Genomic DNA, 7,500 nt, shown 5'->3' on the forward strand with positions numbered 1-7,500 from the left:
ACAAAACAAAAAAGAAAGAAAGGAAAATAAATAAAATAATACAAAATAAAAAGAAGAAATATATGAGCGATACTCGTGGTAGTAAGTAGTAGGGAGCTCTTTACCAAGCCGACAAACGAGCTATACCACGATAACGCACGTTTTATACGCGAAACGCATTAACCCGACGCGTCTTAGTCGAAAGAAATCTCGCCGGCATAGTTATAGGGAATCGGCGTGTTCGTTTAAAAATAATTCAAGGAGCGCCGTTATAAATAAACCTCCGATGATTGTCTATATTTAAAGTTTTAGAGTTAGACAAAGGATCATAAATATAGACGGGTAAGAGAAGAGAACGTGCGTGTTCGATCTCCAGCGGTGCGAGTCTCAGAAAGCTTGAGCTTTCCAAGTGAGCTTTAGGAAAGGGAGCTTTCGGCTTTTAGGTAACTATGTAACGTTATTTTTATGTAATAGGAAACACACGATACATTCGATCACCCTGTCTATATCAATATGGATTTTAATTGCTTCACAATGAAAAATTTACTTCTCTTATGACTTTTAATAAGGATCCGCCTATCCCACCCCGCTCTATCCTTCCTTCTCTTTTACCCTTAGGCGACGACCAAGGGCTGTTTACGTTAGGGGAGCGACGCGGCGACCCTTCGAGAGATCGCTCAACAATAAGGGCTCCCAATGTGCGCTTTAAGTCGCTCCGAAACCGACATGCGGCCCACGCACGCAATCTCACGCTTTCTTAAGATAATCACACACGTCGGCACCTTTCTCGCTGTTAGATTTCATTAAAAATCCAAATCTCCTGTTAGATCCCATCCATCTAACGTAGATTCATTGAAAATGTTTCTCATTGATGAAAATTATTCGAAAACTAACGAGTTCTTAAGAAGTTACGATTTTCTTCGAGTGATTGATGAAGACAGTTACTGACAGATTCGTCGTTAGATCGTTGCAATAACGACGATGAGAGTCTACTGTTAACTCACGACGGAATCTTTGTTTACTTATTAGCGAAAATACAGTCCGACGATACTTCGTAAATGTTTTTCTTTTCCTTTTTTTCTTCTTCTTCTTTTCTCAAGATCGATACTCATAGATTTTTTTGTTACATCTCTTAACTCATTAATCAAAGGATGATGAAGCGAAAATAAATGATTTCTTAGATTTCTCGTGAAATTTTGTCGGAGTTTTGTAGGATCCCTCGAGAAAGAGGAGTTGGAGGATTTCGAAAGGGTCGTGTGTGAGGGCTTAGAAGCCCGAAGGAGTGTGGAATCTGGCGGAAGGAAGGCAAGAGGAGAGGTCGAAGCAAGAAGGGTCACTGGGTCAGATGCGTTTCCTCTCTCACTTTGACACCCTTCCCGTAGTTGTGTTTCCCCTTCTCTCTTTCTCTCTCGTTCTCCCTCTCGTTCGTTCTAATCGTCCCGAATCCCTCTGTCTCATTTCCATCGTTCGTAGACACATGGCTCGTTGATGCGTACCTACTATGTTAACTGAAAATTAACCGACACGATTCTTTTTATTTAGTACGAATGAAAAAAAAAAAAAAAATTAAAAAAAAAAGAGAAATATCAAATTTATTTCAACCAACGATTTGGGTTTGACTTTTCTATTCGAATCTTCGATCGATCGATATTAAAACACATGGTCTGGCGAAATCCTAAAATCAACGAGGTTCGACGAAAGGATAAGGTTGATAAAAGAATCAGAAAGAAAAAAAAAGGGGAGAAAGAGAGAGAGAGAGAGAGAAAAGACAAAATGGAAGAAAGAAAAAACGAGCTGTCACTCACCTGCCAAACGTACTCATATCATTCTGCCCGTGCGTCGGTATCGCGTTCGGCACGTCGACGACGGTGTAGCGACACTTGTCACGTATCAAACAAAACGCACACCTGCACAAACTCGACACTGCCGACAATGAAGTAGAATAACGATGACGGCGATATAAAAGAAGATGACGATGAAGATGATGAAGATGACGATAGGACGATTCCGTCGTGATCGTTTCTGTTTGATCTGTCTCTTCGAAGACGATATAATACAGCAACGAACTGATTCGATATAACCGGCAGCCACCGAACCAACACCAAGAGATCAGGCCTAGGTCATGATTCCTCACAGAGTAGCAGAATGTTTTCGTTCCTCAAAGATTCGTTGTCGACGGACTACGAAGTCTTCGTATAAATATTACAACACCGATCGAAAAGACTATTCTCTCAAGATCAGAGGATTTAAAAAGAGAAAAAGAGAGAGAGAGAGAGAGAAAAGAGAAGAGGAGTAGAAAGAGGAAGAGAAGGAGGAGAAGGAAGAATTATTATTACTAAAGAACAAAACACTGTCACTGGACGAGTTGGAGTAAGATCGATCACGTTTACATCGATAGGTATAATACACTTTCTATCGCGTGGGGATCCTTTTAGATCCTTTCGGCGATCCACAGGATCGCGCGCGGTTAGCGTGACGCGTCCGCTCGCGGCGTCGTCGTGCTAGCGACACTCCTCCGGTCCACGTACCACTGCCGCGGGCAACGAGGCGCCGTGTAACCTCGCTAGAGCGCCGGTCTCGTAGTACCGGAAAGGCCGGCCGGGAGCGAGAGGGAGGTCGCGACTCTACTGCTTTGCTGCTTGTGGAGTGAGCGAGAAAGAGAAAGAAAGAGAGAAAGAGAAAGAGAGGTGTATGCAGAGAGACAGTAGTATAAAGAAAGAGAGAGAGAGAGAGAGATAGAAAGAGAGAGACCGACGTCGATGTAGCGAATTCGAGGAGGGAGAGAGAGAGAAAGAGAGAGACACTCCCCCTCTTCGACGACAACGGCGGCGGCGGCGGTGGCGGCGGCGGCGGCGGCGGCGGCGACGGTGACGGTAAGCATACAATGGGAATAATCAGCGCGTCTCGGAGCGTCGGCTGACTGACTGAAGGCCCCGAGGACCGTGCGGGATGAGATTCGGAAGGCGCTGCTGTTGCTGCTGCTGCTTGCTGGCTGGCTGGCTGGCTGGCTGGCTGGCTGGCTTGGCTGGCTAGCCGGCGCGCGCTACTGCTTCGTCTTCTCTCTCTTTCTTTCTCTTTCTCTCTCCCTCTCTTCTTCACTGTATCTCTTTCTCACTCCCCACCATTCAAAGCTTCTTTCTCTTTCGCTCCCTGCGTCTACTGTTCTCTCCCGTCCCCGTGGTTTCTATCTCTCTCTCTCTTACTCTTTCTCTTGCCTTTGTTAACTCACTCCGTCCTACTTCCTCCCACCACTACACATTTACCACCACCACCACCAATACGAACTGCCAACCTCCACCGTTCGACTACTACCCATCGTTCTCTTTCTCTTTCTTTCCCACCTCCTCCCACCCTCGCTCCTTTAGTCCCGTCTCCCTTCATAGGCGCGCGCGCGCGCGCGCGCTCCAACGCAGAGCCAGCAGAGTTTACTCGCAACGGCACGCCCCTTTACGGGCGTAGTCGCCGCCTCTTTTCTCCGACACCCACGCCGTACCCAGTCCTACCCGTTTCTACTCCCCTCTACTAACAACCTGACCACCACCACCATCTCCATTTGTGTTATTATTACTACGCTACGCTACGCTACTACTACTACTACTACTACTCACTACTACTACTACTACTACACTACTACTACTACTATTATTACTACTACTATTACTGTTACTGCTTTAACTTCTTTCTTTCTATTTGTTTCTTTCTTTCTTACTCTCTCTCTCTCTCTCTCTCTCTCTCTCTCTCTCTCTCTCTCTCTCTCTCTCTCTCTCTCTCTCTCTCTCTCTATCTCTTTTTCTATTTGTCTCTTTCGTCGTGTTGGAACTGTCGTCTGCCGATCATACTGACGTTTGCTTTCTGTCTCGCAAAACGACACTTCTTTCTCTCTTTTTTTTCTTTCTATGTCTTTGATAACGAGCCTAAGCATAGCACAACGACTTATACGCGTTTCTACTAGCGAGCACGAGCGACCACCCCTGAACTTTACTAAAACCTCGACCTATCGAACGTCACGTGGCTATCAACGCACGTACTACTCCTCACTCACGCACGTACGCACGCACGCACGCACGTCTGCGGTTATGGATACGCACTACGATCCAAGTAACTCGAGCGCGTGCCATTTTTCGTCGTAACTGGCGGCGATGGACCGGAGGTCGGGCGATGCTTGTGATTTATTTATTTTCTTTTTCTTTTCGAACGAACGAGTTGAAAAGTAAGTGGTCCATTGAACCTCCAAGGGTACTGTAACGTCTCACTCGTGTAATAAGATCAAAAATAATCGATAGTACAATCATTTCCCATAATAATCATTTACTTAAGGAAGAAAAAGCTTGATAACTTTTTCATTATTTTCAACATAACGAACGATCGAAGTTTGGAAAAATTCGTGAAAAAGATATCATCCATAGAAAGATCAAGTGTTTCAAGAAAATCAAAACTATCGAAATATTTCATCGGTACGATCGATGCGACGAAGGAGAGTCTATTCCGCAAGTAGAAAGGTTGGATTTGAGGAAGAACGGAGAGGAGGAGAAGAGAGAGGTCGAATCAGGTGCAACGTGGGTCTTTGGAGGCGGCGGTGGAGTCTGGCAGTGCGCATTGTCTATTGTCTCGAGCGGAGGCGGTGGCGGCGGCGACGACGGTACAACCCCCGGCCGGCGCCTATCGGCCTCGTCGAGACGCCGAAGTGGAGGTGGTGAAGAGAAGCGACCAATAGGAGCACAGGCACACCCGCGCAAATCACAATGCTCATTGTTGTCGTCGAGCTGTCCGCCCACATACCCCTGCTTGCCTCTCTCACTTTGCCTCCACTCTTTCGCTAAAGCAACCGGCAGTGGCTTCTGCGCTTCGCACAGGTGCGTTCCGATTCGCTCTTCTTTTTGATTATATTTTATTATCGATAGTCATCAAATTCATTCGTTTATAACGATAAAATATTCGATAGAAATACCAGAAGTTTTCTTTTCTATGAAATGGAACTATGCTGTTATGCTATTTTCTTAATTACATATAATATATATATATATATATATATATATATATATATTATAAGTAATTATATAAATATAAATAAAATATGTTATATGTAATTGTATAAATGTCCAGTTAATTCTTTAGTTGGACTTTATTGTACTTGTATATTTCTAATGCGAGTTGAATATGAATTAGAAAAAGAAAAAAGAAAAAAACAAATAATGAGCGTACCTACTATATTATTCCAACATAAGTAGTTAATGATATTCTAGGTAGGTATGTATATATAAGAAGGTACGAACGCAGCTATGGTCGGCATAACGAACGTCTTAATTATAATCTTAATTATAAACGCTTTTAATCACGATCGTTTTAACCTATTTATATGTAACATGCACGAGTTATCTTTTTATTTGCATTATAAGAATTGTAAAATATCTAGAATATACTTTGTGTAATGAGAAATTGTAAAATATACAATATGCCTGGGGACAAGGAAATGAGAAATCCCTTGTTTGTTATTCCTTACGAATTAATAATCATGTACGGTAGTTAAAGTTATTAATTCCGTTGTTATTATTCTTTTCAAAGAACACGCGATCGCTGGACATATCCTAAAGCATTTTACAAAAATAATATATTACATTAATACCAGGAGAAAATTTTTAAAGAATTAGATCAGAACGGAAAACGTATTATAAATATTCGCGAGCACGTGTATGTGTGTGCATATATGCGCGTATGGGAAAATAAAATATAAGTTATTAAATCCTCGCGTATTGCCTTCTTCGAGTTATCGAAATTCTCTCTTAGAAACGTGAAAAGATAGAGATTCGGGAAGTACAAGACGTTTCACGTATGTGCCGACGGTAAAGGGTTCTTCGGTTGACGTCAGTCGGCTTATCTCCGGCGCGTTCATCCCTCCGCAACATCCCCCACCATTACCACCAAAAGCGAAGCACGCTCGGATAGAATATCCCGCTTCGTCTCCGTGCATAGGTATAGCTATATAACACAACGTACATATATCGTATGTATATGTGCTACCGACATACGGTTCTACTATCATCCCTGCTGTTCTTGCTTGTGCGAGGAGCAAAAGAGAGAGAGAGAGAGAGACAGAGAGAGAGAGAGGGAGACAGAGAGAGAGAGAGAGAGAGAGAGAGATAGAGAAAGAGGGGAGGAACAGTCGGAGCGTGGCGTCGGTGCGCATCCCTTTCATGTCCTCCGCAAAACCATTCCTTCCAGCCCGTTCCACCGCGAGTTCGTTCTCCGCATCACCGCACCCTCGACTCCTACCTCTTATAACCCCCTCCCCCAGTCCTCCTCACCCGTTCTCTCCCACCATTATAACCCGCCTTTCGTCCACTCGCGAATGCTCTCTTTTGTCAACAACTACGAGCCACGATCATTACCCGTTCTCTTTCTCTTTTCTCGTTTTTCTCTCTCTCTCTCTCTCTTCTCTTCTCTTTCTCTTCCTCACCGTTTCTATCTCTTTCTCGACTCTAAGCCTTCTTTGAAGTAACATAGCGTTGTACACTCGCCTGCTACCAACGTCGATACACCCGAGATTTCGCGTTCCTTGCCAAAGGAAATACGCATTGCGTCGCTCATGCATGTCTCTCGTGTAGAAGCTTGCAAATGTGGAAAGCTTTTTTTTCGGTTTCATTCTCGCGAATAACGCATGTGGAATAAACGAGGAATGATAATTTGGCTAATGATGATAATAATGACGACGACGACAACGATGACGACGACGACGGTGATGATGATGATAATGATGATGATGATGATGATAATGATGTTGACGATGAATTGTCTCATTCCGATAAGAAGATATATGCTTAAATTTTTGTTGAACGAAAGGACTTTGAAAACGATACGATCGATTATTCCTTTCTCCTCTCAAGTTATTCGTATGCGAGCAGAGCACGGAATAACTCAGGATGGACTTTCGCATTCTTCTCGGAAATCGCGACTTATCTTCTTTTGCACTCGTAAAACTCGTTCCTGTTCATATTGTATCGCCTAAAAGGCATTCTACGTATGGCATGCGATAGAAATCGGATGTGCCAGCCTTGGACATAATTAGGAGAAGAGGAGAAGGAATATGGAGAATGTATAAAGATAGAGAGAAAGAGAGAGAGAGAGAGAGAAAAGATCATGTCCCGTTTGTAGTAAAGAGATAAACGTGTTTTAATTTTCCCTTCTTTTTTATTTTTCTTTTCTTTTTTTTTTTTTTTTGACTTTAACGTATGTACTCTCAATAAGGATCGGCATTGTGATGTCAAGAAATCGAAACGAGGGAAAAAGCTAAGGATCGTAGGAATGGTCGGATAAGTTTTAACGAACTCTCGACTTGCTCATGAATTCCATCGTGTTTGTCGGTATATACGTCTTATGTTCCTGCTAAATGTCTCGGACTCGGTAAATCGAAGCCAACCGATATTTACGACACTTCCTGAGCTCTTCGAGTTTCGTACGATCAAAATGTAATACCTACCTATAGAAATACAGGAATCGAGATCTGTATCCTTTATATGGATTAGA

At 43.2% G+C, this 7,500-nt stretch overlaps 1 protein-coding gene and 1 long non-coding RNA gene across 3 annotated transcripts in view; both read right to left on the minus strand.

Moving 5' to 3' along the window:
• LOC122628100 (dendritic arbor reduction protein 1-like) overlaps positions 1-7,500 on the minus strand; it is a 172,095-nt gene that overhangs the window by 50,286 nt on the left and 114,309 nt on the right. The window lies entirely within an intron of this gene.
• On the minus strand, positions 1,103-2,770 carry LOC122628101. 2 transcript variants are annotated; one of them, XR_006326979.1, is made up of 2 exons: positions 1,785-2,770; positions 1,103-1,475 (listed from the first exon to the last, which is right to left on the minus strand). It is a non-coding gene; the product is annotated as an uncharacterized LOC122628101 (long non-coding RNA). The 2 variants fall into 2 exon arrangements; XR_006326978.1 differs by having other exon boundaries at positions 1,103-1,478.

The sequence above is a fragment of the Vespula pensylvanica genome, chromosome 3 (assembly GCF_014466175.1).
Source record: "Vespula pensylvanica isolate Volc-1 chromosome 3, ASM1446617v1, whole genome shotgun sequence".
Classification (NCBI taxonomy): domain Eukaryota; kingdom Metazoa; phylum Arthropoda; class Insecta; order Hymenoptera; family Vespidae; genus Vespula; species Vespula pensylvanica.